Below are 6,000 nucleotides of genomic sequence, written 5' to 3'. Positions count from 1 at the left end.
AATGCACTATGCTACTGTATGAACAAATGCTGAGGAAAAACAACAGAGAAATCTCACGTCAGCTCCTTCTACATGATCAGGAGATGAGCAACCAAAACTGGTGCCCATTAGGTCCCCGAAGGTTCTTATCTATATCAGATGCTATGATGTCATTGTGTTGCCTAGCAAGCTCCTACAAACAAGTTAAAATCGCCTGTTTGTTGCAAAAAAACCTTTTAAAGACACTATCTCTACTTTTAAGATTAGGCTTAAAACTTTCCTTTTTGCTAAAGCATATAGTTAGGGCTGGACCAGGTGACCCTGAATCCTCCCTTAGTTATGCTGCAATAGACGTAGGCTGCCGGGGGATTCCCATGATGCACTGAGTTTTTCCTTTCCAGTCACCTTTCTCACTCACTATGTATTAATAGACCTCTCTGCATTGAATCATATCTGTTATTAACCTCTGTCTCTCTTCCACAGCATGTCTTTTATCCTGTCTTCCTTCTCTCACCCCAACCGGTCGCAGCAGATGGCCGCCCCTCCCTGAGCCTGGTTCTGCCGGAGGTTTCTTCCTGTTAAAAGGGAGTTTTTCCTTCCCACTGTTGCCAAAGTGCTTGCTCATAGGGGGTCATATGATTGTTGGGTTTTTCTCTGTATCTATGAAGCGCCTTGAGGCGACTTTTGTTGTGATTTGGCGCTATATAAATAAAATTGAATTGAAAGGCATCTTATCATTTTCATCTCATGACAATAACTTCTATCAATTATATACACAAAACTTTCATTATACGTAAACTAAATTATGACATCATCATGTTGCCCAGCAACCACATAACAATGTAATAAAAAGCACAGGAAAAACAATACAGCAGCATGAGCATGTATTAGTACAATGACAATGAAAAAAATTAAATTTAAAGTCTACTCTGAGCATTAACTTACTTATGCTGCTGACGTTTTAGATATGAAAATGTGTTCTGAACTTATCTGAACTGAAAATTTGGTGTGAGAGAAAAGGAAAGGAGGTCTCCTGCCAAGAGGCCAGGAGCAAAAACCCTGATCGTGGGAACTTTCTGCAGAAACCAACACCGACCCAACAGGTAGTTCCACTGCTCATTAACACAGCTGCTTTTCATAGTTGATGTTTTAACTGGCACACTCGTGAATTATGACCTATTAGCGTTTACATTCACAATTATTGAGAGGCTTTAGAGGACTTGTCTAGAAATACAAAGCACACACACACACACGCACACACGCACACACACACACACACACACACACACACACACACACACACACACACACACACACACACACACACACACACACACACAGTGGTGGTGTCTGTTTCCTGAGCCTGGGGGTGTTTTCCTCTGTTCAACCAAGCGTAAAAAGAAAGAGAAAAAAGTCACACCCACCAAAGAAAAAACAAGCGCATTTTTTATAGTCCCTGTAGAAAACACACATTGTATCACAGACCCTGCTCCTCTTCGCCTCCTCATAAATCTCCATCTTATCTCACAGTTTGGATTGCTTAAAATTGTAAATTGGTTTCAGGAGATATATGTGGTTGACTTTTCTTTTCTTTACTGCCTATAACAGTACAAAAGTTCAGCAGGTTTGTTAGAAGATTCACCAGGTTTAAAGGGTTAATATGAGTAGTTAACCATAGTTACCTCATAGGGTTTGCTCTTGAAACTAAGCTGTGTAATTGGCCTGTCTGTGTTTCAATTTAGACGTGTTTAAAGCTACACTTTATTTACACGTTGGTGGCACCATGTGAACAAGGTGTATGGTGCATGTTGTAGGATATTTTCTCCATGTTCATTTTAGCACATGTTCAGTTTCCAACATCAGTTTGTGTTCCTTTAGTCTCTAATCTTCACTCTCTTCTTGTCTTTTCTCTAAAAAAAACATTGTGATGGTTTGAAAATAGGACACTTGCACCTGTTTCTATTCACACCGTGGCTGTGCAGAACAGTCGGTTTGTGGGTGACAATACTTTAGAACAGGGGTGTCAAACTCAAATACACAGTGGGCCAAAATTCGAAATGGAACAAAGTCGCGGGCTAACATTAATATTTATTGAAAAAAAAAAATCTTCCTCCAGATATAAGAATGAATCTTTTCTTATGGACTCAAACAAGTTTAGCTGAAAAACTGAATATGGAACAAGCAAAGCTTAATACTAAACAATATATATATTAGCTGTATAATACCAGTAGGCCTGCTCTAATAGTAATTTGGTATGGCTTCGCGGGCCAAATGTAATTAGGCTGCGGGCCAAATTTGGCCCGCGGGCCAGAGTTTGACACCTATGCTTTAGAACTACTCAGCCAGCATGAGCAAGTGTTTGAGGTTATTCGTAACAGCAAACCAAAGATAATAAATAGACACAATCAGGCAGATCATAGACAATAATATAGTTTGTGTAGTTTTATAAAGTTGCGATTGTGAGAATCAGTTTGAGGTTTTTTCTCATACCCCATCACAGGACTCGATTTAGACATAAAGTTTTTTGGGTTCTGGGTTTCAGTTATGATGGTTGTAAGATGCTTGGGTATGTACTTGAACGTCCTCACATAGCCAAACAAGCATGCCTGTGTGTGCATGCACACAGGGTGGAGCAGGCAGCAGTCACTGTTGGTGTAACAGTGGCAATTTACAGCCATAATGTGAGAACTGCTCATCCAAATGGCTTGAAATTCATCACTATAATCACTTGTGTGACCAGTAATGCACAGGCAGACTTTATCTAAGGGAAATACCCACAGTGCATAGTGTTGTGATGTAAAACAGAGAGTTGTAGTGTGAGCTAAAAGTATCCGGTTGTTCAGTCTGACGTCACTAGCCGTGTCTGGGTCTAAACTCCGCTGCAGGTCCATATATCAAACGATCACTATGGCATTACTGAGAGTTGAAAAACTGTCTAAAGTCTTTCATCTTTAATAAAATGATCAGTGTTCTGCTCTACCAGGTGTAACAATTGAGTTTAACATCCAGGCATCCATGAAAACGGAATTTATGACATTTAACGGAGTTAGAAGTTAGCAGGGAGTTAGCTCGCTAGCTTCTATCTAAATACAATATAGCATGTCCTGACTGCGGGGTTTTGGAAACAAATTAAAACGTACAGCTCTGTTATCACTTCCAACATAAATGAAGACAGAAAACTAAACAGCAGTGACGTTTGTAGGGTTACTGAAGTTGGGCTAGCTGGTATATAATGATGTGCTACGTGATCGCTAGTGACACAGCTATGTTAGCATAATATAAACAAGCTAACTTTATTTCCACTCGATAAATGTTAACGTGAGTGTTCTCGGTCAGGAACAAATGTAATCGCATGGCAGGATGCTGTAAAAGGACCAAACTTCAACCAGGAGAACAACTGAGATAATCCATCCACAATACGAGGTTAGTCATTCATATACTGCTGCATGGGCTGGGCTGTAGTTACATCCTAAGGTTTTAAAAACTGAGCTTAAATAAATGATTAGTGGTAATAAAAGCCGAGCAAGGTCAACAGTGATCACTGACTGTTTTAGGAGCTTTTTGAGATTAAACAGAAGAAAATACATAACATTGAACATGTTAACAACACAAAAGCCATATTAAACGCCGACTACTTTAGGCCCGGAAGTAGGATTCGTCACGTCATCACTTAACGACCGGATTTGCAGATCATAATAAGGAAAGCCAAAGGAATGCTGCACATTAGATAGAAATCACTTAGGTGAAAAAAAGGCATGAGGCATGTTGTGCAAAGCGCTTTGAGTGCTCAAGTAGAGTAAAAAAGTGTTATATGAGAAGTAAGGTAAAAGGCTGGTGGATGCTCGGATCACCCATAACCAGTGTTATACCAGGGGAGTAACAGAATACATGCACCGTCATGACGTATTTAGAATACAAAATATGAGTAACTGTATTCCGTTATAGTTACCGTTTAAAAAGGTGGTATGTAGAATACAGTTACTTTGTTGAAATAAAGGGATTACATGGCGGTCTTTTCCTGTTTCATATGTTCGACTATGCCCTCTCTATATTTGGTAATTCCATACCGGTGGAAACCCAAACAAAACACGCATTAAGAGGCTCAAATCCCTGCAATCTCGCATCTCATAATGACGTGAAGAAATATTTTTTAAATTATTTAATATGAAGGCAATAGGCAGAGTGTTACAGGCATTGCTCAAAAGAATGTAGCCTCATGGGCCTCACTTAAGTAATCCAAAGTATTCAGAATACGTTACTCTCATTGAGTAACGTAACGGAATACGTTACAAAATACATTTTGAGGCATGTATTTTGTAATCTGTAGTGGAATACATTTGAAAAGTAACCTTCCCAACAATGCCCATAGGTTCCTTGGCATTAAAATACTCACAATACTAAGAAATATGTTTTGGTGCTGTAACACCAAACATATGTTCGAACACTTCATGAAGTCTCACATTCAGGATTCACCGCTGTGTACACAGGTAAAGTAATTTAAGTGTTTGAGGGCCGAGTGCTCAGGTTTGCTGGTCTGGGCCAAACACTTGCAGAAATAAACATGAAGACTTCGGCTGATGTTGTAAAGGGTCAAAGGTCATGGAGCTGTGGAAGTGAGGCTGATGTTCTTGCTCTCATCATGTTTGGCAGAGGAAATGTTTGCGCCTGTCCTCGAGTCACTCCAGCGAAAGGATGTTCTGCCTCCCCGATGAGCGTGTGAGCAGAATTTGAATGGAGTCTGGTTTTGTGTGTTGCTAAGAGGACTCTGCAGAGCTGCGAGGAATCTGCACTGCTCAGTTTGCAACTCACTTTTTTTTGGTCCAGTAAAAGGGCAACTGTTCTGATCATTTTAACCACCAGGACAGAAAAACAAAATAGATAATCTCTTTTAGCTTCCTGAACTCTGACTGAGACTTCCTGTGTGTTTTAATCTTTCTGGTTGAGTTGTTTTCTGTATCTTAAAGGCCCAACTTGACGTTTTATTAGTTTAACAGCAGTTAGTTTTAGACTGAACTGATTTCAAACTTTACAGATAACTGAAAATTCATTTTTGGATCATTTGCATTATAAAAACTAACAAAACTGAACATCACTTGATGTTATTCAAAAGCCAAACAGAAGAAAAAACACAGGTAGCCATAATCTGTCATCAATCCAAGAATCGACACCTTGTATAAAAAGCTTTAACTGAAGATAATCATTGAAATTAAGAGTCAGCTTGGTGATCCTGTGCACACAGAAGCATGGGATACTTAGTCTCAAGCGCACACAGTGATGCTTTAAAGACCTTCAGCAGGGTGTCAGACTTAATGCATGTCATTGTTTATGTGCTATTAATAGCAAAGTTCTTTCTGAAAGAACACTCCTCATTTTCTAATAGGTCCAGCACCACTGACTTACTCAGAAATTTCACCCACATATTAAAAGTCAACACATCACAGAGAGATCAGCACTTATATTTGTAAAGATTTGTCCTTTTAAATGGCTATAAAACTAAAAAACAACAACAACACTGAGTACAGATATTTAAAATGCATTTTGCAGTGCTGACCAATGTTACATGATTGCGAAAAGACATCTACACTAACGGCAAACCACCTCTGAACTACTTGGGGATATTAACCCTTGTGTGGTGTTCGTATTTTTGTTACTCAGCCAGTGTTCATGGGTCTGGTGGACCCGCTAGAGTTTTGGCTTTCCAAATTAACACTATCAAACAATTTTATGTTAAATTACTCAACAGATGTTTACTTCATCCCAATTACAAGACATATGAACAGCAAACATGGTTAATTTTTTCCCTTTACCTTTGTTAGATCACATTTATGAATTAATGTGCTTCTCGTTTTTCTTTTATATAAAATGTTATAAATAAATCAGTTATAATCAAGTGGAGTGAGTGGAAAGACACAACACATTTACACGTGAAAAAATAATTGTTTAATTTTTCTTTTGAAAAAAACTGAACACGGGTCTCACAGACCCGAACACCATACAAGGGTTAAAGGAAGTACACAATCC

The sequence above is a fragment of the Rhamphochromis longiceps genome, linkage group LG2 (assembly GCF_057381845.1).
Source record: "Rhamphochromis longiceps isolate RC_006_pf linkage group LG2, R_longiceps_female_GT1.1, whole genome shotgun sequence".
Taxonomy (NCBI): Eukaryota; Metazoa; Chordata; class Actinopteri; order Cichliformes; family Cichlidae; genus Rhamphochromis; species Rhamphochromis longiceps.
The sequence above is the reverse complement of the archived record's forward strand: the minus strand, read 5'-3'. Positions refer to the sequence as shown.